This window comes from Hirundo rustica, chromosome 13 (genome assembly GCF_015227805.2).
Source record: "Hirundo rustica isolate bHirRus1 chromosome 13, bHirRus1.pri.v3, whole genome shotgun sequence".
Taxonomy (NCBI): domain Eukaryota; kingdom Metazoa; phylum Chordata; class Aves; order Passeriformes; family Hirundinidae; genus Hirundo; species Hirundo rustica.
Window position 1 is genome coordinate 6,715,334 of NC_053462.1, and position 13,095 is coordinate 6,728,428.

Sequence of the window (13,095 nt, forward strand, 5' to 3'; positions counted from 1 at the left end):
GTATGGTACAAGTATGACACAAAAGTCATTGGCATGAGAAAGTAAGGCACAATGATCACATCTCTGGTAAAATTTGCAAAGTCTCCATCAACTTTGAGAATATTGATAATTTTGATGGAAATCTTATAAGTGCAGATGAGCAAAAGACTTGTCCATGGATAATAGACAGACAATAAAAATATGGTCTTCTCAGTTATGTCTATTTTTGTTTCAGCTCTCCCCATTTCTTGGAAAACAGCAGAAAGACATGTTTATTTGACTTACCAATATTTGTTTGAAAAGGAGCATCTTCTATTTAATTGTCAAATTAATATCCTCCAAGAAAAAATAACCTATATGCATGGTGAGTAGTCTCCTTTTTTGGATACACTCAGAATCTCCTTCCCTTTCCCCACCAACGAGATGCACAACTCTAGTAATGAGAGTAATTTGTTTGCTGCCTTGCCTTTCATGCAACCGTTTGCAGTCTCTCCATCCCTTGTGTAGCCTGTGTGACCCCTCTTTGCATGAAAGCAACATTTGGAACAACTTTTTCTTCATCCCCAAAGCTCTGCCTAGACTACAGGGATTATGGAGCCAACCACTTATATGGAGTGAACATATGGTAGTCCCCAGGTGGCAAAAAGAAAGCTCAAGAGAAGCTGTTGAAGCAATATGATATGTACACAGCAGAGCTAGAAAAAGAACTCTAGAATTATTTTTGGATTAAGAAAGGATAAACAAATTTGTGATCTTGGGCTCAGACAAAAGACAGTGGCAGGGAATGGGTGGCAAATGCATAGAAGATCATGACTGGTATGCAGTGTTCATTATTTCCTACCCATGAGAACAGTGGATTTGAAGAAAACCAGGCACCACATTTCTGTGTGAAATTATGTCAGAAGAATCACTGATCATGAAGAGTATAAACACTCCCAAAAAGTGGCTGGGAAAGCTTGTGGAAAACAAGCTACAAGGGCTACGAAACATGAAGACATACCTACAACTACTGACTCAGCAGGTCCCCAAAATGTGTGTTTGCTGTGGTGATAGCTCCCCAGTCAAAGGACCTCTGACCACCCCCTTGTCCTCCTGGGCAGAATTGACTCCCCACCAACAGTACTAGAGGTGCCAGACTTCTAGCAAGTAACAGGTCTCCTCTGCTCTGGAAAGGTGCTCCTGTGCCCAGCTGTGGCTTGCCTTGGGCACACTACATATATTCATGGCTGCAGCTCATTATTCCACGTTTGCCATTCTCTCTCACACCCTGTGGAGTTTTAACACAGTCATTCCCTCTTTCCCCACAGTCTCTCTCTTTCACTCCCTGACACCTCTGGGAGAAGTCTCTGCTTGGTTTCAGCTTGCCCCTGTTTGCCAGGCCCCTGACCTTACCTCCTTGGTTCTGATAATCTGAAGTAGATCTGCCGCAGTTTAAAGCTCTTTCTTCCTGCAAGAGTCATGGTACACTGCTGTGAGCATTTCAAACTGTGCTTGGGATGAGGCACTAGTTTACAGAAACAAGATGGAGGAATAGAAAGTAAATCATTACCTGGGAATAAGTTTGACTAAAATAACTCTGTTCTGCTGATTTTTACAGCTGTGCAGACTGCCCAAAAGGTATAAAATCATACAGACTGCTCACAGACAATATGCAATATGGTGGCAGAACATATTCTAACCAGGAATCTGAGCTTTCATTTCAAAACATGCCAGTGCTTTGTGACTACAATGGTCCAAAGGCACAGCAGGTTAATTACAGGATGACACTACAGTATGAATATCTGAAGCAATAGTTATTGTGAAAAAGCTAATATAATTACATAGAAACAGCAAGAAATTTAAAGTGTAGGCACCTTCTTTTGTTTTTTGTAACTACCTTGTTTCCCATCACTAGCATTACTGAAATGTTTTTTTCCCCAGGAGTCCCAAAGACCATTATGCTGTGGGAAAAATAAACTGGATGTCACAGAATCAACAGGCCTTTCTATGAAAAGCCCTTGATCACCAGATGGACACAGAGCAGGTAGTACATGGAGCAGGAAGAAGGTCTGCCCACTTAGAACAGCAGGGCTGGGTAGCCTGGTCTTACCGTAACAAATTGCCTAAATGAGAACATGGTAAAAGGCTGATTTTTTTTGGTTGGTTGGTTGGTTGGTTGGTTGGTGTTTTTTTCCCATCAAAACCTCCTGTCCATCTTCAGGCTAACTGCTGACACAATCCAGAGGAAAAAGTTCCTGTAACACATGATCAACTGGAATATTAATACTATGAGATTTGGGAATAATTGAAGTTACAAATTGTACAAGAACTCACACTTGTGGTCATTAAGGTTATAAAGTCCCATTTGTATTGCTACAAAAATGGGGTTATAATTAACTTCTAATAGCCTACACTTTCCAGGGGGATTGAGATCTATTCTGCCTTCATCATCCCTAAGGCATGAAACCCATTTATAGCAAAGATTATCAAATGGACAGATGCATGTAAAATATTTCAGAACCAGACTTAGCAAGAACTGGAGGCTTGATCAACTGTTTCCTCAAAGCTGTTTCTTTTTTCTGCCAGCTCTCACGGTTGTATTCGACAAACATACACTTAGCTCAGCGCCATGTAACTATCAGGCTCTCTTTTTTGAGTATTACAGCTCATGTGAAAATTTTAGCCTGCCAAAAGTCATAATACAGCCTGACACATACCAGAAACTAAGCCCCTCAAATCAGTTCCCATAGGTGCTCTTGTTTGCAATATACAAACCAATACATGTAATACTGTGTAGTTTTTTTCTTGAGTCTTTTTCTCTTCTCTTTTGTCTTTCACTGGCAAATCCATCTTCGCTGCATTTGCAGTTACTGTTACCCTTTTGCATTGACATAACACATACAGCTACCTGAATGTCCAGCTTGGTTTAGCTACAAGCATCAAATCCCTTCTCAGACCTATTGATATAACTGTTTGCACTCACTTAACACTCTTGGTACATGGCTAATACGAGATTACTACAAAAACTCAGAGCCTTTCCTGGTGATCTCACACAGAAATCGAAAATTAGGAATTCCCACATCAGGAGTTTGAAACGCAGAATACACATTTTATTTGTGCAAAGCCCTCAGTATGTACTTTACGTAATTATTTCAATTATGGTTGAATTGAATAGAAATTAAATTCCTGGAGTTACCTGCAATAATACCTTGTTATATTTACTGATAATGTAGAGTCACAGACTGCAATTGCAGAAAATGTTTCTTTTAATATCTTCTGCTTTTAATTGTTATCCTCTCTATTTAAAGTCCACGTTCCTGTTGAATTCTCAAAGTACTTTTTAGCTATACAGCAACAAAGTAAAAAAATTCTAGACAGCTCAATAAGTAATACAATGCCATGTGCACAGTAATTTCCCCTGGAACAGACAGAAAGGAGAAAAGGGAATGGGTTAGTCAGGAAAAGCTGTTTCTGGGCATGAACACAGAGCAAGTCCTTTGGAAGCCAAGCAGGTAATGACAAGAGTACCAGGATACTCCCATGTACCTTTATGTATCCATGTCAGAGCATTTCAGAGAGTTTGTAACGCGAGCAGTAGGGAAGATGATAAGGACGCCTGGTAGAAGTGATCTGTAGAGCCAGACTGTTAAAAGCAGTTTAAAGAGAAACAAAAAAACCTACTATTAAGATTTTAAAGAAGGCTGCAAAGCCCTAGAAGGGCAGATTTCTCAATTAAAAGGTATTTTTACCTTTATTTGGGAGGGCTTTTCATTAAGCATGTCTATAACTCATAATTTTACACTTCTATAGTCATTCTGTTTGTTTTTCAAAAAAGACTGGAATTAAAAATCAACTGAGACATATGAAATGTATTGAGACAAATATAGGACAGTTTAATTTATCATGTTTCTGTATCTGAATGAAAAGATTGCACTTTAATTTTTCAGTCACAAATTCTTAGGGATCTAGATAGCATCACTTCAGATTTTGCTGAAGCATATAGGGCATCAGTACAGTTCTGATTCAGCAGAAAAAGTACCAGCCCCTGATTCATCTTCACCATTTCCTTTTTCATCTAGTTCACAACGGGGTCACAGCCCACAGCCCTGTGGCTCGAGATCCCCGTGAAATGCTGGAATGCTGCCACTCATTCTCCAGCAGTAGGTTTGGTTTAGTCAGTCATGCAAGCAGGACAGTTCAGCATAGATGTCATATAAACATAATGCAGCACAGGAGCAGCAGCATTGTTCACACAGGGGTGTGGCTTAGCCAGGTCACGAATGGGAACCTGTTAAGGTAGGTAGGAGAGTAGAAAACAGGCACACCCACCATTAGCTCCACTGTTATACTGTCAGGTAGCTGCATTTAAAATCATGTTCCACTCCCCAGAGATAATAGCAAATGATAGATCTCTTCTGATTTCCAGCATTGTCATTGTGGCAGGAAATAAGGAAATTTTTGAGGCAGAAATAAATTGTGGAGTGCAAGTTCTTCCATAAGTGTGAGGAATGCACATATTTCAGGGAGTGGGAATATTAATGACAGGAAATCACTACATGTATTTGACTGACTTCTTTTAGTTTACAAAGGGGAAGATGAGATATTTCATCTTTGTTTCTCCACAGGAAAGGAAACACAAGAGTAAGAAGGACAAATCCAGTATTCTGCTTCAGCTCTATCTTATGATAGAAGACCAGAATAGCAAGTGGTTGATTTCAGCCCTCCTCCAGGGTAGAGGATGATGAAAACCAGGCATTTGTCCGGAACATCTGCACAGATGCTACAGAAGTTCTCGGCTGTTTGGCTTCTCCCTTGTTTCAGATCTCCATGTGCTCTCATCTCAGAATGATGTACATGGGAATTCAGCAGTTCTTGATGGACTTTCATGGCCCATTGCCTGTTCACACACACAGCTGGGACAGGGACCTGTCCATAAAAGTTGTTTAGTGTAAGTGAAAGAACTTCTGTTTGTTCTATTATTTCTTTCCTTTCTACATACTAAAAGTCATATAAAAAGAAAATAAGGTAGAAGAGAAGGAAGGGGAGGTATTTTAACTATAAAATATCAGGTCATATTGACTCATGAAATCAGGGGACCTTCTTCATCAAGAAACTTCAGTCCCTTCAGCTCCAAAAACATTCTAACAGACATCTCTGTATCTACAGTATAACAAAGTTTTCTTATCCTGTCACCAAGAACTGTCTCATTTCCTCCGTGCCTAAGTCCTCATAATAATAGAAAGAAGTAAAGTCATAATCAATACAGAAGATAATGTCAGGTCTAACTAGACTAAAGTTATTAGGAGGGAACATGGGAAGGACTAAATAGTGAAGATAATTAATAACAGCTGAGCCACAATGACTAACTATTACTTAGGGGACTTCCTCTCTGATGTTGGTCCTAGGAAGGAAATGGATTTACACACCTCACCACTCATACCTTTGGTCACACACTGTATCTCTGAATCTGGATGGCCACTCCCCAGATTTCCCGTGTGTCATCCTTCAGGATGCTGCAGCCCAGAAGGAGGTAAAGACTTCTGTCATTAGCACTAATTTGAAAATTGCATTTCCCTGAACAATTAGCTGCTATTCTTTTTATCATAACCTCACCATGCTTAGGCATTTTGCTGCACTTCTGGCCTACCTAGGTTACTTCTTTGAGAAGTTTATTATAAGATAATAGAACACCATTCCCACCTCAGGAAATCTTTGAGAGGAGTTACTGAAGCACTGAAAAGCTACCCGAGTAGCTGGACTAATACATGGAAGTCTATTAAGCCTCCTTGAGTTGGCCTCATAGGGCACATTTTCCTATATTTCTTGCTGGGGCAGAATTTTATCACCTTGCAGGGGTAAACAGAAATGGCATATCAAGAGGTGTGGTTAAATTCTTCTCTGTTTCAGCTTTGCATGGAAAGCAAACAGTATAGGGCTGCCGTATTTATTTCAAAATGCAGCTTCTGCAAGGGGTATTCTTTTCCCATTTGTCTAAGAAGAACTCACAAAGCTTTTTAAAATTCACACATACACAGTCACATGCATGACAGTTTGGATGTAAGCAGAGAAAACAGATACAGGAGGGGTATGGATAGCAAGGAGTGCTTAGAACAGATCTGTCTGAAACACCAATTCTCCCTGGTGCAGAACAAGAACAGAAAGACACCAAAAATCTTGACAAGAAAATTGCCCTACTTGTGCTCTCGTTTTTTACTAGCATCTGCCTGATAATAACTGAGAAGTAAACGGAGATGCTCTGGATATTAATGTGGGTTAATAGAATTAAAGTAGCACAGAGGCAATATCTTATTGCCTTCTATAATTAACCTGGAGATCCATTGCTGCCACAGGTCACAGAGTGAAGAAGCCCTGAAGGAAGAGGTTGATACATACGTGGTTGTGGGTGGGTGTACAGGTTTGGGTCAGGCAGAATGGTGAGCTGGCTGGCATGAAATCAACCTGAGTTATCAGCTAGATTTACCCGAGAGAGACTGACAGTGGTCACTGACACAACTGACATGGGGGGAAGAAAAGGAGGGGATCTGCCTTCCTATGGGGCCCTGGGAATTGGCTGCTGTTGAAAACAGGATGTTAAACCATCAGTCTGCCCCTGGAAATTTCTATATTCCTGCCTTTTAGAGAAACATTTACCCAGTGATTAATATAGTAACACAAGATCCAATCCTCCTCCCTCTACAATCAATAACCAAATTCCCAGTAATTTCTACTTTTGTAGAACAGAGGTTATAATATATTAATAGCATGCACTGAAATACATTGAAAACACCCGATGGTTATTGATTTTCTAACTTGTTTTTAGTAAACCATTTGGACTAACAAACACTTTCAAAATCCTAATCCACTATCCTATGACACTGTACTTTTGCTAAAGGATTAGAATAAAAAGTACACCAAAATATTCTGACAGCAGACAGGTTAGCAAGGTCTTATTGAGACCTTTGGTACATTTACCACTTCTCATATGACTGGAGTTACAGAGTCTCTATGAATTTTGGGGTTTCCCTCTCCTAATACACACATTTAGTATTTTGATGGATTAACAAGAGAAGAGAACACAGACAAAAAGGTTGTATAGAATTTAACATTGGACAAAAGAATGTTAAAGTGCCCTCCATAATTGTATTCCTGCTAAACATTTCCTGCTAAAGATTTCTCAATAGATTATTGTTTTCCTCTCCTCGGCTTATGCAAAGGACAGTTCCCAACGTGGGTGTAAATTGCAAAGGAAGATGAGTATAACTAGAGTGCTTTCTGCATCCTACCCATACAAACAAATATTCCTGTTTAATAGGATGCCTTTTCTGCATAAATCTGCTGTAGCTATAAGCAGTATTTCATCATCATTTGGAATCATTTCAGTTTGAGGGTGATTTTCTGACAACAATGGAAGCATCTAGAAAAACAATGACTTGAAACATTTTTGGCTGAAGTTTTCACCCTGATGGGAACCTGACATAAACTTCCTCGTCTCTGGCTGGATGTCTGCAGTGCAGAACAGGCACATGAGCACACATGCAGATGGTATGGTTAGATTGATCTTTGTCTGGCATAACTCCAGTCATCATGAATGGGTGTTCTTATCAGCTGTGAACTTCTGGCTTTTGATAAATTACCACCACCAATACCAGTGTGTCTAATCATGCTGTATAAAACAAACAAACAAAAAAGTACTTTGCTCTATCCTGGCGATTGCCACCTTGTTACAGTGTCACTGAACTGTCAAGACTACATACTCTGAGCTCTTTCTATCCTTTATAAATTAATTTCTTCAGACTCCGAACCGCTCAATTTTCTGTCTTCTTACAGAGTCATGCAATAGTATCTGAGTACTCACAGCAACAGCATTTTTACAGGAAAGCACCATCCTCATTCTCACATCGGTCACTTCATGCACCTTAACATCTGAATGCTACTTTGACTCTGGTTCTACACTGAAAAGGATTTTCGTGGAGCAGCAGACTACTTCCCGAAGGGAAACCTGGCTGTTCTGTCTTGTCTTTCAGTGGAGGGTTGATTTGCACAACCTGGCTGTTCTGTCTTGTCTTTCAGTGGAGGGTTGATTTGCACAACCTGGCTGTTCTGTCTTGTCTTTCAGTGGAGGGGTGATTTGCACAACCTGGCTGTTCTGTCTTGTCTTTCAGTGGAGGGGTGATTTGCACAACCTGGCTGTTCTGTCTTGTCTTTCAGTGGAGGGGTGATTTGCACAACCTGGCTGTTCTGTCTTGTCTTTCAGTGGAGGGGTGATTTGCACAACCTGGCTGTTCTGTCTTGTCTTTCAGTGGAGGGGTGATTTGCACAACCTGGCTGTTCTGTCTTGTCTTTCAGTGGAGGGGTGATTTGCACAACCTGGCTGTTCTGTCTTGTCTTTGAGCGGGGACGGATTTGCACGGAGGCACCGAAGATGCCCCTTCGCCGCCCCGCTCTGCTGCCCCCTGCTGGCCGCGCTCCCCCGCGACTTCCCCGAAACGTCTTGGGCTCCACTGCAGTTCCCAACTTGAACATTTCCAAACGTTTTCCCTCGAAAACCAGTATTTTTTTTCTCAAAGAGCGAGAAATGCCAAGCTCTGCTAAGCACAGAATAGTTTCAGAGGAGCAGCAAAGTTAATTGGGTGTTAATGCCCCATTTTCCCTCTACATTACTTCTAATTCATAAAAATGGTAAAGGTGCTAAGAAAAATGGCACTGACAAGATAAAGTGCCAATCAAAGTTAAAGCGTGTTGCTCGCATCTGACTCTGTCTCCACTCAGTTTATCCTGAGCATCCTCCCAGGGCTCACAGCTGGCAGCTGGGCACACTCACAAGTGCAGTAAGAGGCATGGTTCCTCTGTGCTTGGTTGGTATTTTTATATACTTGAGAAGAAAAGCTAAAATGACATTACAAAAGTCTGTGGAATCAAAGCTCAATTACCTGATCATCTAGTGCTTTAGGCTCGGCAGGCATAGGAGGTACAGGACTATTTATTCACTCAATGTGGAGACCTATTCAATGCAGGAATTTCCCTGTGCACTGGTGCTGACACCCCACAGAACAGACCTGAGCCGACTGCACCACCGACTGAGCTTCCCGGTATTGAGTTTCCTTCCTCCACCTGCACTGCCCTTCAGCTGCAGCTGCTAATGCCATTTAATGGCACATTGACACGGACGGATGCTGCAGTTTAGACACAGCCTCCCGAGGCTTGGCTAATCCGGCTTTGAGCCATAAGCACCTGCATTCCCTGGAAAAGCATTGTGAGGCTTTACAGTAAAAGCCACCAGGTGAATACAAACACTCACCAAGAGGCGAGGTAAGCAGATATTGCACAAGTAAAAGAGCTCCTTATTTTGCTCAAATAAAGCTGAAAGACAGGTGTTTGATGTCTTGGCCACAGTGCGTCCTGACATTTCCTCTGCTACCACCCTGGCAATGTCACCAGAGCAGACTGCAGATACTGCCTGCCTCTGTACTTGTGGACACATGGTCAGCAAAAAGTGAAGTAAAATAAAATCCCAGGGACATAGCACAGATTTCACCCACAAGAAAGAGAAGATGCAGCAGACACCTGGAGAGTACAACTGGGACAGGGGTGTTTCTTGAGCTTTTTTCTTTCCTATCCTCTGACCAAAATACCCCAAAACTGTAAACTTGCCAAAAAAGCAGAAGTTCCCAACAGCCACACCTCTCTGTCAGCACCTGGGAACCTGTAACTGCTGTGAATAAGCTCATGTTAACTCTCTTTCCCAGACATCTGGTGTCAGGTCTCTTCACCTCCTCTCTGACCTGATGCATCTAAGCCACACATTGGGTCTTCCAGCAGTCTGCACTTCACTGACGAAGAACCACGACTGGAAAGGGCAAAGGAGACTATCAGCCAGGTACTGTGTTAGAAAGCACAGCACAGACTGGTAGTCCTGAGACACTTACCTGCACCTTTATAGGGCTGCTGTGTTGTAAGCAGCTGGCCCAGCAGGGTCTCTAAATGGAACCTGTTTCATTTAGAAAACCGAATTTCCAAGTTTGTGAGCATTTTGAGTTGGTTTGTTATATTCACACAGATCATAGTTTTCCATTGTGACTCAGTAATGCTTAAGAAGTTCACATTTGGGAGGGACATTTTGATCTAAATTATGAATTTGATCTTATCTCTAAAACAGCTGGACACCATGCACAATATGTACTGAAAGAGCAAGGCACAGTGGGCTGTGTTTAAAGTACACATAGCCTAATTCAGGACACTTCCTTTCTTTGGTTGGCTGATTTTACTGCTTTTACATAGCTTTATTGAACTCACTTTATTTTTTTTTCCTTTCCACTTTTCTTAGCCATTGTACCTGTTACACAATAAACCATTTTCTTGTTTGAAGAAAACCAGATTTGAAACTCCTCATAAAGAAAGGAAATCTAGACTTAAGGCTGTTGTTCTGCAGAAAAGACACTCCACAGAACCTGCTGGTTACTGCAGAGCCAGACCTTCATTCTCAGATGTCTGCCAGGATCCTCCCTTTGGAGGGTCAAAATCAAATTAATCAGAACTGGATCCCGAGTTGAATCTTTCCTGCTGCCTGTATTTCTTCCTTACTTCCCATATTCTTTTTGGTAGGGTCCATCCTAGCCAGCCTGCATGCAACCAAGATGAAAGAAGTACTTGAAACTAGTGAAAATAGCTTTGTAACCTAACACATGGAGCATTGTTCAGAAAGCCCATTCTGCTGAAGTAGAAGTACACAGAAGGCAAAGCAAATCTCAGGTTACCTGTAATGAGTTCCTCCTCTGCACTCACATAGAAGGGTTCCTATAGTTTTCTTACTGACAACTTGGAGATCTTAAACTTTCATCCTCCACCTGTGCTCTGAATTTAAGTAAATTTTTTTATTGCCTGTTCTTCTGCTAATGGCATGAAGCTTCAGGATCTAAATAAAGCAGTAAATTGTTATTAGAAGTGAAGAAAAGATCAAATGTTCCAGCTTACATAAAACAGTCCCTGCTGGCCTCACATAAGGTTCACTGGTACCAACCATTCAAGGGCTGCCATGCTGCTGCTGAGGTGGGTGAGGCAAACTGACTACTGCACTTGGCCTTGTCTGCTGAACTTCACTCCCCTTCTCCTGAAGTCTTTCCTTTCTTACATGTTAAAAGAAAAACCTGTAATACAAAAACCCCTTTCTATTAATTTCTATCCCTTTTTCTCAACAGCCCAGTGCTCATCAGTAAATTTTGAGATGACAGCAAAATTTCCCTCAGTATAAGATAGTAGGGTCAGGGGGTTAAACATGTGACCTAGTCAGAACCTTATGCAAAAAAGAAGAAATTAAATGTGTTTAAAACCCTGGCAGTTTCTAAAGAATGTTGCTCTTTCAGCAAAGTCTTTGAACATTTTGCAATGTTACTTGATAAGTGCAGTTTGTAGAAATTAAGCAGCTGAAATGTGTAGCTCTACTCACAGGATAGGAAGCTCCAGTAAGAGAATCAACATTTAATTACTAAAATATGCTGTGTGATCCAGAAAAGGCTTAAAAGCTGAAGCTATTGCACTGGGTAGCTCACTCAGCAAAGCACACAGCTGGTCTGTAAAAAATGAGATAAACACATGGCTTCTGGAACAGTTTAGAAAATAATTTATAAATCAGAACAGATTATTTAATCAGGAAAAGGGAATTAAGTTGAGAAGAAAGAGGATAAATCAGAGGAATACACAGATTAATCAACAAGTTACAGTCTCATCACCAGGAGTTGTGGGGGGAAAGTATGCCTGGTGATTGAACAGTAAAAAGCACAGTGATGAATTAAAGTCTTTGCACAGTACAGGAGTTTTCTTAAATAAAGTGCAGTGCAGGAAAACAGGTACAGGGGACAGCAAGGTGACAACTTTTCCTTTTTATTTCTTCAGCACTAACAAGAGATGTGATGTCTGAAAGATCTTAATGCTTTTATGAAAAGGGATGCCTTATAAACTCAAGGGCATTAAAATGCATTATTGTGATCAGTATCTTTAATTTCATCACTTAGTGAGTGAGGAGTCTATGGAGGACAGGAGGATTTTCTTCACTTGTTTAACATTTCCATATTTTGTACTGTATAGAAGCTGCCATGTAAAGATCTTGGAGCATTTGTCAAATATTGGTGATTTATCGCATAAAAAAACTCTTGTATAAGTAATTTGTCTTCTCCTATCTACAAAAACAGACTCAGAAAACCAAGGCCATTAATCCCAGAAAGGACAAGTTCACTGTTCACTATAGATTACTTACACTGAGAGACAAGCATCCACTACAAAAGTCATCAGTTTAGGCTTATAGAAAACATGATTTAGCTTGGGTCTGTTTGTTTAAGAGATATTATAGTGCCTTGGAAGAAAACTGAAGGTCTCTGCAGCTCAGAATTCAAGCCATATCTCTGCAATTCTCTAGAAACTTTGATGTTTATGCAAACTTCTAGGCACTGAATGCCTTGTAACCATGTTTCTTTATATATAGCCCCCACCCCTTGCTTCCTTTTATGGGTCAAGAGCTTCTTCTGAAATTCATTTAAAAATACATTACATGAAAAAACCAGGAAAAATTTTTCTAAACTAAAATTTTCCTGAAGATGTGCTTTGATCAGAGCAAACAGGAGGAGGAGTTAGCAAATAAGATGACCGTAAACCAATATAAATTTTGGTTTTGGGAATGAAGATGATTTTACCATCACCACAGTTAACATGTATCAAGAAACAGAGCTACCAACTGCATGGTGAATGAATTGAAATATCCTTTTCAGTGTCTTAAGATGTTTAGTCCCATTATTTGAGAACTCTAAAGAGGAAATGCCACTGGCAAGTCAAATGAACAAAGTAAAGACAAGTCCTTTTTTTGAAAACACAGGTGGGGAGGGAGGTTTACTAAGAAGGATCCCTGCCAGTAGGAGTCTGCAAACAATATTGTCTTCCTCCTTCTAAGATCAAATGAGGAGTCTTCTAGATGTTACACCTGCCATCTGCTTTACAAGGTACAAAGAAAGTAGCTATCCAAAGAGAAAAAAATGCAGAAATTTGTTTACGACACCAGTATTTCCCAGATAATTTTTTTCTAGTTATGTTTTAAACACATCTTCTATATGAAATTCAATTGTCATATCAAGCTATATGCACAAAGTAGAA